Source organism: Eleutherodactylus coqui, chromosome 3 (genome assembly GCF_035609145.1).
Source record: "Eleutherodactylus coqui strain aEleCoq1 chromosome 3, aEleCoq1.hap1, whole genome shotgun sequence".
NCBI lineage: Eukaryota > Metazoa > Chordata > Amphibia > Anura > Eleutherodactylidae > Eleutherodactylus > Eleutherodactylus coqui.
Genome location: NC_089839.1, coordinates 150,403,126 through 150,422,203, shown reverse-complemented (window position 1 = coordinate 150,422,203; position 19,078 = coordinate 150,403,126). Strand labels below are relative to the sequence as shown.

Sequence of the window (19,078 nt, the reverse complement as noted above, 5' to 3'; positions counted from 1 at the left end):
CAGGCTTGCGCCAAATTATTTCCTGGCTCTGTCTGGGCTGTGAAATCACCGCTGTATTGCAGTTCACAGTGCAACACTCTGCAGTTCTTTGACATACTGCAGGGCCAGAAGCGCTTAGGCAGGGACAGAAGACATATTGATTGAATATAGGCAGTGGGCCTTTGCAGAAAAATTTGGGGGAAAAAATCTATTTGGGCTGCCTGTGACTGTCCTCAGTGTTCTGGGTGTCTGCTGGGTGTAGTAGTTCTCCTAATTCATACGCAGCCAGCTAAGTGTTACAGCAGGCTTGCACAAAATTATTTCCTGGCGTTCCGTAAGCGAAGTCAGCCTCCAACCACTGGCCAATAAGCGGCACATTTAATTACAGCGTTCTGTTTCTGCATTACTGGTAATACAGCATGCTGAGGGGTAGGGGTAGGCCTAGAGGACGTGGACGCGGCCGAGGACTCGGAGGCCCAAGTCAGGGTGTGGGCACAGGCCGAGCCAGTGCGGTGGCCAGGGGTAGAGACAGGGCCAGACCGAATAATCCACCAACTGTTTCCCAAAGCGCCCCCTCGCGCCATGCCACCCTGCAGAGGTCAAGGTGCTCAACGGTGTGGCAGTTTTTCACAGAGACGCCTGACGACCGACGAACAGTGGTGTGCAACCTTTGTCGCGCCAAGATCAGCTGGGGAGCCACCACCACCAGCATGCGCAGGCATATGATGGCCAAGCACCCCACAAGGTGGGACGAAGGCCGTTCACCGCCTCCGGTTTGCACTACTGCCTCTCCCCCTGTGCCCCAACCTGCCACTGAGATCCAACCCACCTCTCACGACACAGGCACTACCGTCTCCTGGCCTGCACCCACACCCTCACCTCCGCTGTCCTCGGCCCCATCCAGCAATGTCTCTCAGCGCAGCGTCCAGACGTCGCTAGTGCCACTGTTTGAGCGCGAACGCAAGTACGCCGCCACGCACCCGCACGCTCAAGCGTTAAACGTGCACATTGCTAAATTGATCAGCCTGGAGATGCTGCCGTATAGGCTTGTGGAAACGGAGGCTTTCAAAAGCATGATGGTGGCGGCGGCCCCGTGCTACTCGGTTCCCAGTTGCCACTACTTTTCCCGATGTGCCGTCCCAGCCCTGCACGACCACGTCTCCCGCAACATTGTACGCGCCCTCACCAACGCGGTTACTGCCAAGGTCCACTTAACAATGGACACGTGGACAAGCACAGGCGGGCAGGGCCACTATATCTCCCTGACGGCACATTGGGTGAATTTAGTGGAGGCTGGGACCGAGTCAGAGCTTGGGACCGCTCACGTCCTACCCACCCCCAGAATTGCGTGCCCCAGCTCGGTGGTGGTATCTGCGGCGGTGTATGCTTCCTCCACTAAACCACCCTCCTCCTCCTACACAACCTCTGTCTCGCAATCAAGATGTGTCAGCAGCAGCACGTCGCCAGCAGTTGGTGTCGCGCGGCATGGCAGTACAGCGGTGGGCAAGCGTCAGCAGGCCGTGCTGAAACTACTCAGCTTAGGAGAGAAGAGGCAGACGGCCCACAAACTGCTGCAGGGTCTGACAGAGCAGACCGACCGCTGGCTTGCGCCGCTGAGCCTCCAACCGGGCATGGTCGTGTGTGACAACGGCCGTAACCTGGTGGCGGCTCTGCAGCTCGGCAGCCTGACGCACGTGCCATGCCTGGCCCATGTTTTTAATTTGGTGGTTCAGCGCTTTCTGAAAAGCTACCCACACTTGTCATACCTGCTTGAAAAAAGGTGCGCCGGCTCTGCGCACATTTCCGCAAGTCCCACACGGACGCTGCCACCCTGCGGACACTGCAACATCGGTTTCATCTGCCAGTGCACCGATTGCTGTGCGACGTGCCCACACAGTGGAACTCTACGCTCCACATGTTGGCCAGGCTCTATGAGCAGCGTAGAGCTATAGTGGAATACCAACTCCAACATGGGCGGCGCAGTGGGAGTCAGCCTCCTCAATTATTTACAGAAGAGTGGGCCTGGTTGGCAGACATCTGCCAGGTCCTTGGAAACTTTGAGGAGTCTACCCAGGTGCTGAGCGGGGATGCTGCAATCATTAGCGTCACCATTCCTCTGCTATGCCTCTTGAGAAGTTCCCTGCAAAGCATAAAGGCAGACGCTTTGCACTCGGAAATGGAGGCGGGGAAGGACAATATGTCGCTGGATAGTCAGAGCACCCTCCTGTCTATATCTCAGCGCGGTGAGGAGGAGGAGCATGAGGAGGAGGGGGAAGAGACAACTTGGCCCACTGCTGAGGGTACAGATGCTGCTTGCCTGTCATCCTTTCAGCGTGTATGGCCTGACGAGGAGGAGGAGGAGGATCCTGAAAGTGATCTTCCTAGTGAGGACAGCCATGTGTTGCGTACAGGTACCCTGGCACACATGGCTGACTTCATGTTAGGATGCCTTTCTCATGACCCTCGCGTTACACGCATTCTGGCCACTACGGATTACTGGGTGTACACATTGCTCGACCCACGGTATAAGGAGAACTTTTCCACTCTGATACCCGAAGAGGAAAGGGGTTCGAGAGTGATGCTATACCACAGGACCCTGGCGGACAAGCTGATGGTAAAATTCCCATCCGACAGCGCTAGTGGCAGAAGGCGCAGTTCCGAGGGCCAGGTAGCAGGGGAGGCGCGGAGATCAGGCAGCATGTACAGCACAGGCAGGGGAACACTCTCTAAGGCCTTTGACAGCTTTATGGCTCCCCAGCAAGACTGTGTCACCGGTCCCCAGTCAAGGCTGAGTTGGCGGGAGCACTGTAAAAGGATGGTGAGGGAGTACGTAGCCGATCGCACGACCGTCCTCCGTGACGCCTCTGCCCCCTACAACTACTGGGTGTCGAAGCTGGACACGTGGCCTGAACTCGCGCTGTATGCCCTGGAGGTGCTTGCTTGTCCTGCGGCTAGCGTCTTGTCAGAGAGGGTGTTTAGTGCGGCTGGGGGAATCATCACAGATAAGCGTACCCGCCTGTCAACCGACAGTGCCGACAGGCTTACACTCATCAAGATGAACAAAGCCTGGATTTCCCCAGACTTCTCTTCTCCACCAGCGGACAGCAGCGATACCTAAGCAATACGTAGGCTGCACCCGCGGATGGAAGCATCGTTCTCTATCCCCATCAAAAACGGGGACCTTTTTGCTTCATCAATCTGTGTATAATATTCCTCCTCCTCCTCCTCCTCCTCCTCCTGCTCCTCCTCCTGAAACCTCACATAATCACGCTGAATGGGCAATTTTTCTTAGGCCCACAAGGCTCAGTCATATAATTTTTGTAAACAATTTTTATACGTTTCAATGCTCATTAAAGCGTTGAAACTTGCACCTGAACCAATTTTTATTTTAACTGGGCTGCCTCCTGGCCTAGTTACCAATTAAGCCACATTAACCAAAGCGATTAATGGATTTCACCTGCCCTCTTGGTTGGGCATGGGCAATTTTTCTCAGGTACATTAGTACTGTTGGTACACCAATTTTTGGGGGCCCTCGCCTACAGTGTAATCAAATGAATTTTTAGCCCACCTGCATTACAGCTGACGTTACATCAGCTGTGTTGGGCACTGCAATGGGATATATTTATGTACCGCCGGTGGGTTCCAGGGAGCCCCCCATGCTGTGGGTCCACAGGGAGTTGTAACTGCATGTGTCCACTTCTAAAGAACCCCAGTCTGACTGGGGCATGCAGTGTGGGCCGAAGCCCACGTGCATTAAACATGACATTACCTCAGCTGTGATGGGCACTGCAATGGGATATATTTATGTACCGCCGGTGGCTTCCTGGCACCCACCCATGCTGTGGGTCCACACGGAGTTGTAACTACATCTGTCCACTTCTAAAGAACCCCAGTCAGACTGGGGCATGCAGTGTGGGCCGAAGCCCACCTGCATTAAGCACGACATTACCTCAGCTGTGATGGGCACTGCAATGGGATATATTTATGTACCACCGGTGGGTTCCAGGGAGCCACCCATGCTGTGGGTGCACACGGAGTTGTAACTACATCTGTCCACTTCTAAAGAACCCTAGTCTGACTGGGGCATGCAGTGTGGGCCGAAGCCCACCTGCATTAAGCACGACATTACCTCAGCTGTGATGGGCAATGCAATAGGATACATTTATGTACCGCCGGTGGGTTCCAGGGAGCCACCCATGCTGTGGGTGCATACGGAATTCCCATTGCGGAGTTGTACCTGCCTGTGACTATTTATAAAAAAACGCGGTCTGACTGGGACATGCAGACACCTTGACAGAATGAATAGTGTGTGGCACATGGGTTCCCCATTGCTATGCCCACGTGTGCAGCTCCAGATGGAGGTGGCACAGGATTGGATTTCTCATTGCTTCTGTACAGCATTGTGGGCTATCGCCCCGCCCCGCCCCTTTTAAAGAGGGTCGCTGACTAGCCATGCCAACCCTCTGCCGTGTGTGCCTGCTTTTCCTCTGGCAGACACACTTATAAATAGACATGAGGGTGGTGTGGCATGAGTGTAGCTGAAGGCTGGGCAGGGACAGTTTGGTGTGCGCTGTGGACACTGGGTCGTGGAGGGGGGGTTTGGGCAGCATGTAACCCAGGAGAAGTGACAGCGGAGTGTCATGCAGGCAGTGATTGTGCTTTGTTGGAGGTAGTGTGGTGCTTAGCTAAGGTATGCATTGCTAATGAGGGCTTTTCAGAAGTAAAAGTTGTTGGGAGGGGGGGGGGGCACTCTTGCCGCTACCGTATTGTGGCTTAATAGTGGGACCTGTGAACTTGAGATGCAGCCCAACATGTAGCCCCTCGCCTGCCCTATCCGTTTTTGTGTCGTTCCCATCACTTTCTTGAATTGCCCAGATTTTCACAAATGAAAACCTTAGCGAGCATCGGCGAAATACAAAAATGCTCGGGTCGCCCATTGACTTCAATGGGGTTCGTTACTCGAAACGAACCCTCGAGCATCGCGATAATTTCGTCCCGAGTAACGAGCACCCGAGCATTTTGGTGCTCGCTCATCTCTATTAAAAACGCATCACACAAAAATCACAAAGCACAAACTTGCGATGCGTTTTTAACATTTAGAAAGCCCCATTGACAATTGCGTTTAAAAAAAAAGCTGCAATATCGCAGCGTTAAAAAAAAACAAAAAACACACAAGTGGGTAAGAACCCTTATGCCACTCTCACAAGTGCCATCAGCAAAACACCACGATTTCGATTGCCGCGTTTTGCCACGATTTTACTGCTGTTTTCGGATTCGGGTTACGGCCTCCGACAGCAGGTTTTAACCCACCGCATAATTTTGACGGGTTATTAAATGCATTAATCGCAATAAAATAGAGCAGACAGTGCTCGAAAATCGCAGTGTTTGAAAATGCTGCAATCGAGTACAGGTCTGTAAGGCTCCATGGAAATCAATGGGAGCCTTGTACCGCAATCACCATTGTGTTCAGAACGCCACGGTAATCGCGGTAAAAAACACATGTGTGAGAGTGGCCTTGGCCGGTTTCCCACGGCCGGGAATCTCACACGAGTTTGGTGTGTTGCGAGACTCACAAAGCTCACGCAAATATAAACTCCCTTCTTTTGAATGGAGGCATATACATGAGCAATGTTTTCCTGCACCATGCGGCATGTCCTACCTTTTCGCGTTCCTCAGAACACATCGGCCATTGTGTTCAATGGGACAATGAAGCACATTGCACTTCATGCGATGCAAGGTTTCTCTTTGGCAACTGCTTCCCATTGTTTTCAATCTTCCACATGGCTAAAAACTGCGCTAGAGGACCGCTACTTCAAAGAAGTGATGGGAGGTGGTTTTTGCCAGAAAAATGCTTCACTTCAGAGTAAAACCGCATGTTGGCGATTGCGATACTTGGGCCGAGAAATATTGCGCTATCCCGTGTATAGGTAGCCTTTACAGTGACTGTAGCTGCCTTTTAGCCTATTTATGTTCTTCATGGAGTGGCACAGTAGTTTTCTTTCCTCATGCTTTCTAAGTGACAAAAGGTCATTGCAGACTTGTAGGCACCCAGGCTCTCAGTGTACATTGTCTGCACACCCATTTTGTGTGCGTAATTTGTTGACGAGATTACAAAAAATAAAAACTGCTTCTCTGAACAGCTAGCCAAAAATGTCTAATACCGTGTTTCCCAAAAATAAGCCCTATCCTGATCTTTCAGGGAGGCTTGAAATATAAGCTACCTCGAAAATAAGCCCTAGTTACATTACATTAAAAAGATAATAATTCCAGTTTAGGCAGTAGAGTCTACGCTTTAATTAACCATACGAGGTTGATAGTCTATGACAGCAGGTGTAGGGGGTGTGCAGCTGAACTAGAACAATGTATACATTACAGGGAATGCGATCAATATATACGAATACTAGATTATATGGCCAAGTGGCTTCTATGTGTCAGTCTTTAAATAAAGCCTTAGCCCTGTATTTTATGGTGTATTATGGGTGTTTTATAGCTGAGCTGATAGAGGAAGGGTAGAAGCCGTAGCAGCCACTTTTGGGTCTGTCAGCTGTGACAACCACATCTGCATATTCAGGACATAGCTTACCAAGTACAAATGCCTACTGTGATATTAATCTACTTGTCTGCACGAAATCCTCCCCTAGAAGTTATCGGAGGGAATGGAACTTTTTCTGTGTGATTGTAACGTTTATATAAGTAATTGATCACAATATAGGAGCAAAAAGATCATTTATTGTGAAACGGGTGTGTTTGGGGGGTGAAGGGGGGGGGGGGATTGATGCGATTTGCTACATACAGATCCTGTTTTGAAAACCCCATCCACTTATATTGTACTGGAATTTGCTACATAATCGTGATGCAAATACACCACATCTGAATAACGACTGAAGTGCGGAAGCTTCTTGGCTATTCCCTAAAGTCACCTTTACATCAGGCAATCATTGCCCAAATTATCACTGAAAACTGCAATTTCCAGTCGTCCTGTGTACATGCGGTCACCAACTACCGAGCAAGAAGCCGCTCACCTGTCAGTCACTTGGTTCCTAGCAGAACTAAAGACCCAGCAATAATCGGGCCATGTAAAGAGACGCCGCTCATTGTTTGGGCGACTCCTGTTTACTGTGAATGATGGCGGTCGCCGGAACAATTCCTCACGCTCCGCTTACATTCTCCGAATGACTATCGCACTTATAGCAAAGCTTATAGGCTGCATGAAGATGTTCGGAGTTGTCTTACCAGGAGAACAGCTTCTCTAAAGATCAGTCTCCTCAAAGAAAGTAGAATTCTACTAATACATGATGGGATGGGAGGGACTCTGACACGGGGCGATTATCCCCAGAATCATCACTGGAAGCAATGATTTCGGGTGAGCGTCGGCTGACAGGGCACCAAGCGAGAAATCGCGCATTTGTCGGATTCGCCTGTTTTTTAGCTCCCTTACAAACCAAGTGGTTATTGGCCCATATGAAGAGTCAGTCGTTCACCTATTGTTTGCAGTGAATGGAGGCGGACGGAGCGATCTCCAACCTTTTCCGCTTCTATTCTCTGAAGTCCTATCACTCCTGTGTGAAAGCAGATAGTCTCTGGGGGCGGCTGTCGGGTTCTGGTGCGCCCGTCCGTCATCCCATGTAACGGTACCTTTAGCAGCTTTCTGTTCTGGTTCGTATAGCAGAAGATTTGGACAACATTGTCTTTCATGAGGTGATTTGTTTACTGGACAAATATTATCCATTTTCTCCTCATTTTGGGACAGATATATGAAGCTGTCTAAAAGGAAAACTTTGTTGCCCGTAGCAACCAGTCGGCAGAATACAACATGAAAGCTGGGCTGTGATGGATTGCTATTGATCACAAAGAGTTATTTTTTTCTTTCCGCCCGTGTCCTTAATCTCCCTCGTTGTATCCCAGCATTTAAGACATCTGAAACTTTGTGTTAGGCGAAAGGCAGACGGTCGTACTGTGATTCGCACCTGAGACGCTCGCTTGCATCGGGCAGCACATTGACAGCTGTTGGTGTGATGTCCGATATTCAACGACATTGAGTGCTCTCGTCCATGAAAATATGGCAGTAGGACACGTTACAAGCTTTTCATGGAGATTATCGGTCCGTGTGAAGAATCGTGCATGTGATTAGCCCATAGACAGTACACTGCCCGAAAATACAACCATGTGCCATTTGGCCCTAATGTAGCGACAAGTGGATGTTATAGGGGTCCGCCCTTCTCGGGATTGGAACAAAACTGTCTATAAGGTGGCCTGATGGAAAGAAAGAACTGCACACAGCTGGGTTACATTGTTTCCGTAACTCCCATAGAAGTGTGTTCCTAACTCCAGAGGTGTGGAAACGGTGTATCTCGCTGTGCTACGCTGTTTCTATAATTCTCATTCATATCTATAGGAGTTACAGAAACCACGCATGTGGCTATTTTCATAATTTCCGATCACCTCTAGCCACCCCATACCGCCGGGCCAGGGTCAGTGGGGGCTACAACTCTAGATAGGTGTGGACCCCAGTATCAGACTTTTATGGCATATGTCATAAAAGGTGAGATGGGAATACCCTTTTAATCTATTTATCTGCTTTTATAGATCTGTTTTACTTCTGTGTACTTAAAAAGTAACAAAAACGTTATATAACCTCTAGATTTTGGGGGACCGGGACCTCTTGGGGAGAAAGATGTTGTGCCTGAAAACTAGCATATGGGAGAGGCATAGGTTGGGTACACACTTCTTATGTGGGCGAGTTGCACCCGAATCTTGGGCGCAGCTCTCATGAGACCGCACATGTCCGTGTGCAGTCTGATTCACATGGACACAACATAGCATAGACGTGCATTAGCATGTCCTAGTTCTCATCCGTGATATGGACAGGAACAGGACATGCGTTGAGATTTGAGGTCCATGTGAAAAGACGTCAATCGGCATAGCCCCCTATAATGAATTAACATAAACGGCACACGGCCCCAAATAAACGAGTGTGTTGGAGGTGGAAGTGTTACTATACCATTTACAGACCGCCACCAGTACAAGTGACTGCCGCTCTCTAAAAAGAAGTCTGTCTCCTGCATAGCATGAATATTCTTATGGTTGAAATGGGTATGATTTATTATTTCTGCTGGCATCATACCCTCTTATGGCCTTTTATTCAGCGCTAAGCAGTTGATGAGGAGTGTAAGGTTGATGTTAATTCTCTGTATATTGGTTCCAGGAGTCATGCAGCCGGGTGTAACTTCCATGGTGGGATCCCCTGCAGCTGGAACTAACCCTTACAATCAGCAGGTAAGTAGTTGTTAGTGCATGTTATCCTGATGAATTGTGCTTAGAAGAAGCCGAAAGTATCAATGGAAAATCTACAATATGATGTGTGACCTCAGTCTGTTACAGTTAGGACATAAATCACCCCCTGAAGGCTGGAAAAGTGACAGAAACATGCTCTGTAGCCTTAGGTCGGGCTCACACGGCCATGTCAGTACAGTGTATTCTGCGCATGGGTCTTGCGTGTAGAATATGCTCTTCCAATCTGCCATAGGTGGCCTTGTTGCCGCTCACCCAAAATATGCGTGCAAGAAAAAAATCACAGCATGTCCTATCTTGGCGCATATCATGCGCACATACTTGTCAACTGGCGTCCCGCAGCATGTACGCCTTGTCATCACGTACTTGCGTGCCTCATGTGGGCGGCGTGCTGTGATTTATGGTCGTGTGAACCGGCCTTAGCCACCATAATCCTCATGTTACAACAGTAGAAACTAAAAAAAATGCAAAACAAAAATATTTTCATGGTGCCTGGAATTTTTTACCTTATTCTGGGTATTTTTGTGCCGCTGATTCCGGAAATCCCATCCATTTGCATGTCATACATCGTTCCAGGAGCTCTAGTTTTTGAGATATTCCTGATGTCAATATATATTTCTGTTATTTATTTCCCCACCAGCATTTGCTTACATTAGTACATATGATACATATCGCCACCGCTGCACATCACAGACTACTAGTGACCGTGGAAGAACAGTACTGCAGATGATGGGATACGCATATGATGACCGACTACTGGTGACTATGGAAGAACAGGACTGCGGACGATGGAATACACACGATGGAGGACTACTGGTGGCCATGGAAGAACAGGACTGCAGCCGATGGCATACACATATGATGGAGAACTACTGGTGACTGTGGAAGAGCAGGATTGTGAACGATGGGATACACATATGATGGCCGACTACTGGTGACTGTGGAAGAACAGGACTGCGGATGATGGGATACACATAAGATGGAGGACTACTGATGTCTGTAGAAGAGCAGTACTGCGGATCATGGGATACGCATATGATGGCCGACTACTGGTGACCTGTGGAAGAACAGAACTGCAGACGATGGGATACGCATATGATGGAGGACTACTGGTGACTGTGGAAGAGCAGGATTGTGAACGATGGGATACACATATGATGGCTGACTACTGGTGACTGTGGAAGAGCGGGACTGCGGATGATGGGATACACATATGATGGAGGACTACTGGTGACTGTGGAAGAACAGGACTGCAGATGATGGAATACAAACATGATAACATGATGGAGAACTACTGGTGACCATGGAAGAACAGTACTGCGGACGATGGGATACACATATGATGGAGAATTACTGGTGACCATGGAAGAACAGGACTGCGGACGATGGGATACGCATATGATGGAGAACTACTGGTGACTGTGGAAGAACAGGACTGCGGACGATGGGATACACATATGATGGAGAATTACTGGTGACCATGGAAGAACAGGACTGCGGACGATGGGATACGCATATGATGGAGAACTACTGGTGACTGTGGAAGAACAGGACTGCGGACGATGGGATACACATATGATGGAGGACTACTGGTTGCCATGGAAGAACAGTACTGCGGATGATGGGATACGCATATGATGGAGAACTACTGGTGACTGTGGAAGAACAGGACTGTGGACGATGGGATACACACATGATGGAGGACTACTGGTTGCCATGGAAGAACAGGACTGCAGACGATAGGATACACATATGATGGCAGACTCTTGGTGAAGCATCCAGCCGAATGTCATGGCAGGAATTCGCAGAAATGTAGTTCCATCAACCTCTCAATGAAGAAACATTTCTTCTATTCATGTTTTAGGCTCCTTTGGTTTTTTATCTTTCTATCTTCAGCTTCTGATTGGCAGTCATTACATGTATAATACAATATGTGTACATGTATATATTAATACTGACATACGTCATATCTTGATAAGCAGACCTGATGAAGAAAAACTAATGTCATTTTCAGAATCTATTCAGAATAGTCTGTTCAACACCATTATCTATCAGCCTTGTTACATGGCGACTTGTAGTCATTTTTTGCACTGCTGCCTTATGATTTTAACATTATGCAGGTTGTTTAATTGACATGCATCAGTCTATATGGTTTTCTCTGATTGACTAGAATTCAGGAAATATTTGACTTCGGCGTGGTCCCCAACCATCACTCAAAGTCGAATGGGGCTCACAGGCTATAAAAGGTTGGGGACCTCCGGTGTAGGGACTGCCTGTATGAACAATCCTGATAATAGCAATGATCCCAGAGATCAGCACTTGGGGGAACACTTTGAGATGTGGTTACACTACAGCGAGTCTGAACTGTTACTTACATTAGATATAGTTTACAGATACTGCAATCACTTTTTCTTCTTGATTTCTAGATGGGACTTCTGGTCCCCCCTGGGCAGCAGGCACCACCACCATATCCAGGTCAGGTTCAAACTAATCAGCCAGTCATGCAACAGCCTTCAATCCCAATATTTGTTGCACCCCCTCCCAGGACTCAAAGGTTACTCCATTCTGAAGCCTACTTGAAAAACATTGAAGGGTTAACCGCAGAATCTAACTGCATCAGCAAATGGGACCAGACCTTGTCAGGTGAGCAACAAAACCAAGATATATCCGTCTCCAATTGGTGAATATCTTATTTGTTTAATCCTTCTCTCCATCAATCACAACAATACATATTGTGAGCGGCCGGCCGTAATCGTACTAAAAAAGTATTTTTCATCTCACAAGTATTGCTAGTAGCCTAGCAAGATCTGTGGTGGGGGCACAGCAGGAAGGGTATCTTTACATGCAGCTGATTTGCTTCAGATTTTCCTCACTGATTGGTGCAGATTTCACGCCCTCATTTGTAGAGGTGGAATCTGTGATGGAAATACACAGCGTAAATTGTTACATAGTATGTCAAAAAAAGACATATGTACATCTGGTTCAGCCGATTACCCCCAATGTTGATACAGAGGAAGGCAAAAAAAATCCCAATGAGGGAGAAGCCAAATTACCCCATTTAAGGAAAATAATTCCTTCCCGATTCCAATCTAGCAATTGGAATAATCCCTGGATCTGTGACCCTTGACCATACTAAGGATTTACCATCCACACTGCATGTCAATTAGCGCACTTATTTAGTGCAGATTTTTTTCTGCTTGTGGACGAGATTTTTAAAATCTCACACTTTGCTGCTGCTGTAAACGCTGCAGATTTTCCATGCAGAAAGCCCGCAGTAAATTCGCCGCATGTGAGCATGACCTAATGTGTAGCCCTCTTTCTGATGCCAAGACTGAGATCAATGCCAGTTCCAGCAGTCCTTCAGTGCTGCAATCGCAGATAAAATCAGAAATGCACTCCAAAGGCAGGAGCTTATTTTATAGCAAAGATCACCAGGCTTAATCACCAGTTGGCATCACCATAGTGGCAGCCTAGGATCTGTATGTTAGCGGACAGTATGTTATGGAATATGGTAAGGATGGAAGGGAGTATAACTGCAGGACCAATTTATTCCCTGGAAAGGCCATCAGTAGTTCATCCGCCGCTAGCCGATTGTCCGTCCTGCTGTCAAATGCACCGTGCCAAACGTCGTCGTCAGTGTTCATGGCATGAAGTAGGAGCGCCAGCTTTGCTCCCATTGAATTGAATAGTAGCGCCACACTTCTACACTTCCTGCCCTGCTTCTATTATGGTCAGGACAGAATGTGACATCCTGACCATAAGCCTGCAAAATCTTGGTTGGATTGGAAATCATTTTGGCTGCCACCTGAAGCAGAGAAGGGGGACATGGTGGTTCGACGGGACTCAAAACACACTTTTCTTTCTTGCTTTGCTAGATTAATAACATTCACATAAAACTAGTTCAGTCTGATAAAGATGTCTGTTCTTCCTCAATTGTTATGTGCTTGCAGATCCCCCTGAGTGGATTGAAAATAAAATGATAGGAGAACACCTTTGAGAGTAGCATACCATACATAATCATGGCAGGTATATTAGGTAGCATGTTTAACATAAAGGGTGTTGGGCAAAATTACCGCAGGTTAATAATTTATAAGCTACTCTCATATGCTTGATTAACTATTGCTAAAAACTTGGATGAGTCCGCTGATCTCGAAGAGTGGACTTGGAATTTTAATAGTTTAACAAACCACCATTTTCCACGTTTTCTAAACCTAATACTCTACATGTTTATCACTCTTTATGGGATCCCTGGGGGGAAAATTTTTAGAACAAAGTCTGAGATGATCTACAGTAATTAAACAAATAATGTCTCCAGCCCGTGCTTTGGACTTGGTGTGTGTGGTGTGATGGGGGAGGTATTGTATTATGGTAAAAGCGTGTAATATGGAAGACCTATTCTAGTTACAACTTTAATGTTCTGTAAAAAACAGAATAATTAAAAATTTGGGTGAAGTACCCTTTCTGAAAGCCCCCAGAGCTGCCATGGCAGAGTGCCTATCAAGCCATGCCTGTGGTGTGGCTTGATAGACTGCCTGTCTGATTGTGATATACTGTCATACTACGGTATTACCTCCTTCTGCAGGAGCGATCAAACCATTGCAAGTTCTTGTTTTCTATGGGGACTTAAAAACTGATTTTTTTTTTTAAAGTATTTGATTATTAAAAAAAATTAAAAGTTAATAAGTTAGAAAAAAACAAAAAAAACTTTTCCCATATTTAAAAAATATAAAACCCAAAACATTGGTATCGTTACCTCCATAAAAGTCCAAGCTATCAAAGTAATGCATTATTTACCCCAGACGGTGTACACCATCAGAAAAAACACTCCAATAAGAGGGTTTTTTTAACGTTTTTCAGTACATTAAATAGTACCATTTTTAAAAATAGTCATTCAAAAAACAAGCCCTCATAAATGAACGTTATGATTTTTTAAAAGGGGGGAGGAAAAAACAAAATTGAAAAGAGAAAAAAAAACTAAAATAAAGAAGGGCCTCGTCCTTACTGGGTTAAACACTCCACACTCAGGTTGATTTCACCTAGTTAACCAACACCCTACTTTATACACTGATGAGGGGCAAGAACCCCATAGCCATGCGGTCTTGTTACTTATTAACTCTTCTCTCCCATTTCAGCTCGAAGACGGGATATCCACTTATCCAAAGAGCAGGAGGGCCGGCTTCCTTCCCATTGGTTGAAGAGCAAAGGGGCCCACACAACTATGGCAAACGCATTGTGGCGCCTTCGAGATCTCATGCTTAGAGACACCTTAAACATCCGCCAGGCGTACAACATGGAAAACGTCTAACCTCTCATCACCAATCTAATTTTTGTGGAACAATTGATGTTTTTAGTGACTGGAGGCCAATATTTTTTATTGCATTTCTGTACATTGTAAGACCATTTTGATATGAAGACATTTTTAATAAGTTTATTTTGATTGTGTTGATTTGTTTGTGTTCTGTATTAAGTTGTCAAATGCAGCATTTTTACATATTTTGAGTTGTGTTTTTGAGGTTTAGTGTCAGTGATGCTGGTTGCTGGCTGATGTGTTAGATACATTGTTTTTTATTGTAATTGTGGGTTCAGCTGTACCACACACTGCCATTATTTTAAATTAAATGTCTTTGTCACTACACTCGGACCTATAGTTATTTGCAGATATGTACTTTTTATATTCCATAGTTGCACTACATCCTTATTTCACCATCATCATTCAAGGACTGCACACAAAGTTATATTTTACATACAAGGGGTGGACAAAAATAGGGAAACGCCATATAATATGCATGGGATTTTAATCTTTAGCAATGAGCTGCCCTTTTGACCCCTGCTTGGCTGAGTTTGTGTTTACTTCACCTCTTGCCCTGCTCTGGGTGATTTTGGGAGCCAGCTGGTAACAGTAGCTGAGTGGCTCAAACCCCTGACCAATGGAACCTTGTTGCTCGGTCAGATGATCACTTCTGCCTGGCAGCATCTGTGTTATATTACCGCCACTTAAAATCTGTCTCTACATGGCTTATTGAAATAGGATTTATAATCCCATGTTATTTAAGGCATGCATTTCGTATGGTGTTCCATATTTTTGTCCACCATGTACCTCCCTTTTATTAATATTGAAGGCACAGTAAGTCCCTAAAGGTTCCTACCTACATTTATTGTGGAATTGAGTACAATCTAATATCTGTTGCAACCTGGACGAATCAACAATTGGAGTGAAAATCGGTGGGAGAAACGCCAACAACTTTTGATATGCCGATGATACGATGTTGCTCATGGAAAGTGAAAGGGATCTGGAATATCAGATCCAAAGAGTTAAAGAAGAAAGTGAGTGCATGGGGCTTCACCTCAACATAAAGAAAACAAAGGTAATGACCGCAGCAAGTAATGGTACAGTCCACGTAATGGTATAATCCACGTAATGGTACAGTCCACGTTAAATCCACAATTAGGAAATTGAATCTGGTAAAGATTTCCTCTTGCTCGGATCCAAGATTCACAGCAATGGAAAATCAGATATCAAACAAAGAATTGTACTTGGTCGCAGTGCAATGCAAGGAATAGCAAGGATATGGAAGAGTAAAGATATTAGCAAGCACTGTTACAAAGATCCAAATTATAAATGCAATCATGTATGCAAAAGTTGGACACTCAGGAAGGCAGATAGAAGGAAAATTGATGCTTTTGAGCTATGGTGCTGGAGAAGAATGCTGCGTATACCAGGATCAGCAATGGTCACCAACAAGATGGTCCTAGAGCGTATCAAACCAAAAATATCGCTGGAGGGCAAAATTCCCAAACAGCGGCTCTCATACTTTGGACATAACATGCGAGCCAATTCTCTGGAAACAACATTGATGTTCGGCACAGTCAGTGGGTCATGAAGAAGAGGACGCCAAAGATTGTAGAGAATATTCAAGATCACTGAGACTCCATAAAACTATTTGCCTCCCACAATCATGTTTTCAGAAATACATTCTAAATACTGTATATTACAGAATACCAAAAAGTTACATTCTTTTTATAATGAGATCTGGTACTTCCATAATGTATGTCTATGGGACATGTCTTGCCTGTTATGGAGCTATATAGGTATAATGCTCATTCCAGATAGTCTTGGGAGACGGCAGAATTTTCAGCAGTTAGGGCAGTAAGTGATCCTCTCACTATACAAATAAATATATTTTATTATGCACATGGATTTTATATTTCAGGTCACTGTTAAATAAAATGGAGTATATGAAGTAATAAACAGTTAGGGTACAGGCATTAAGCATTAAAGTTTGAGGATTCAGGGATTGTTTTCTCTGGATAGTAGATGACTGGCAGGGGTCCACCGTTCGAGATTACCACCAATCGGCTGATTCCCAGCACTGCTATCAATATGGACAGCATGGGAAGCAGACAGCTCTGATTGTATTGCAGTGGCCCGGTTTGGCAGTGCAGGCACATCTCCCATTGTATTCCGTGGCAGTTGCACCTGCACTACCGAACTGGGTTGCTGCAATACGGACTGTGCAATCTGCTTTCTGCGCTGTCTGTGTTGACAGCGGTATGAGGAATCAGGTGATCAATAGAGATCTAGAGCGGTGGACCCCTGTCTGTCAACTATTGATGACAACCCCCTTAAAAACACAGCAGGAAATTTACAAAACATGGCAAAAAAAGCACCTTTGATGTCATAAAATTTCTTGGACTTGTACCACACCGTTTTGTTCTACATTACGGTGTCTAAGGTACTCTCTCACATGGTGCTACTGTACATCTTTGTGCTTTTACCGCAAAATCGTGATTTTGCGCGATCGCGATTTTAACATTACAAGTCCCATAGACCACTGCAGAAAAAAAAAGCGAATTTTGCAGTGAAAAAAAACTGTAGTGGGTAGTGACCCTTACGCAGCACCTTTCTATTTTATTAAAGCCGACTTCACACAGGCAAGAAAATTGCGTGACGCACAAATATGAATCCCATTCTTTTGAATAGGGTCATTCACATAGCGGTTCGTTCTTGCATCGCGGCATACCCTATCTTTGTGTGTGCTCTCGCATTGCATTTCCCATTGTTTTCAATGGGGCCGGCGGCAGCATTGCTCCACATGCTAGGTGCAGGCGCTGCTATGCGAAGTCTCACATTGAAAACAATGAGAGAAACTCCAAGATCCTCCGCTGCGACTGTCGGCCATGGTGGAAGTTTGCTTCTTTCTTCAAGTGATGCTAGACCGTTTTGAGAGAGAAACGCCTCACTTCCACAGAGAAAATGCATGTTGGCGAGCATATCACCGCCCTATATCCCGCTCGCCTATATGAAGTTGGCTAGTGGCTTGCTCACATCCGCGTTCGGCCAGGAGATTGTTTTACTGCTCCCTCAATGTGTTTTCCACAACAGGAAAACAACTCCCGAACATCTGTCTGAGGGCGCATTCAGATGACCGTATATCGGCCGGCGATTCACGCCGGCCGATATACGGCGTCCCTCTCTGCAGGGGGAGGAGGCTGGAAGAGCCGGGAGCAGTGCTCTGAGCTCCTGCCCCCTCTCTACCCCCTCTCCGCCCCTCTGCACTATTTGCAAAGAGAGAAGGCGGAACGGAGGGCAGGGCTAAATTCTGGGAATTAGCCCCACCCCTGTCCTGCCTCTCCCCATTGCAAATAGTGTGGCGGGGCGGAGAGGAGGCAGAGAGGGGGCGGGAGCTCAGAGCACTGCTCCAGGCTCTTCCAGCCTCCTTCCCCTGCAGAGAGAGACGCGTATATCGGCCGGGCGTGAATAGCCGACCGATATAGGGTCGTCTGAATGCACCATTAGGATGGAACTGAACGGACCCACATTGACTATAATAGGGTCCATTCGATTTTCGGCTAGTAGTCCACAGCATTTTGCCAGACTTTACAGGATGAACTAGTGCTGATGTGAATGAGCCTTAATATGGTCTCTGGAACATGCAATAAGTTTTTATGTTTTTGTCTTTTTTTTTTTTTTTTTTAGAATGAATACAGTATGCATTCATGGTAGGCGATGGCTGTCATAGTACAGATCCATAACACTGGATTGATGGGTGAAATGACTAAAAACATCCAGACTTTTGGCAGTAATGAACTATGTGTAATGGGAAACATATACTGTATACAGTTTGCAGTATATATACCTGGGGAAGAGCTGGTAAGAGGATGCACTATGAGGAGAAGACAGGCCAGCGAAGACAATGTGCTGATGGGAAACCTGTACCTTCTACCTAAACCTTGTTGTAAGCTTAGTACTCCCCCCCCCTTCACGTCCGCTGTATTCCCTAGTGGTGGTGGCCTCTTCCTGCAGCATGATGCCCTCTGCCACACTGCAGAACTTGATCAGGAATGGTTTGAGGAACGTGACGAAGAGTTCCAGGAATGACTTGGCCTCCCAGTTCCACAGCCCTCAATCTGATCAATTACAGTGCTGTGAAAATGTATTTGCCCCTTTCCCAATTTCTTCTATTTTTGCATATTTATCATGGTTTGAGTGGTTCAGATCCTCAAACTACTTTAAATATTCGACAAGATGACCCCAATTATCAAAATGCTGTTTTTAAGTGATCATTTCACTTATTGAAGCAAAATTGCTCTTCGGTCGTACTTACCCCTATGGGAAAAAACGTAATAGCCCCTTGGCTACTAAAGCAACCAGTTCACTAAATCCAATTCACAATTAGGGGTTATTACTGCTGGACCTGTATGGCCACCTTCACATGGGCCATATCCACTGTGGGTTTACGGGTGGCTTCACATGAGCCTTTGCGTGAAGACACTTGCTGCAGGGCACTATTTGCACATGAATGAGGTT

General features: G+C 46.3%; 1 pseudogene; it reads left to right on the top strand.

Moving 5' to 3' along the window:
- Positions 1-14,905, top strand: part of LOC136620181 (protein polybromo-1-like) — a 73,681-nt pseudogene extending 58,776 nt beyond the window's left edge.
- Positions 14,906-19,078: the final 4,173 nt, after the last annotated feature.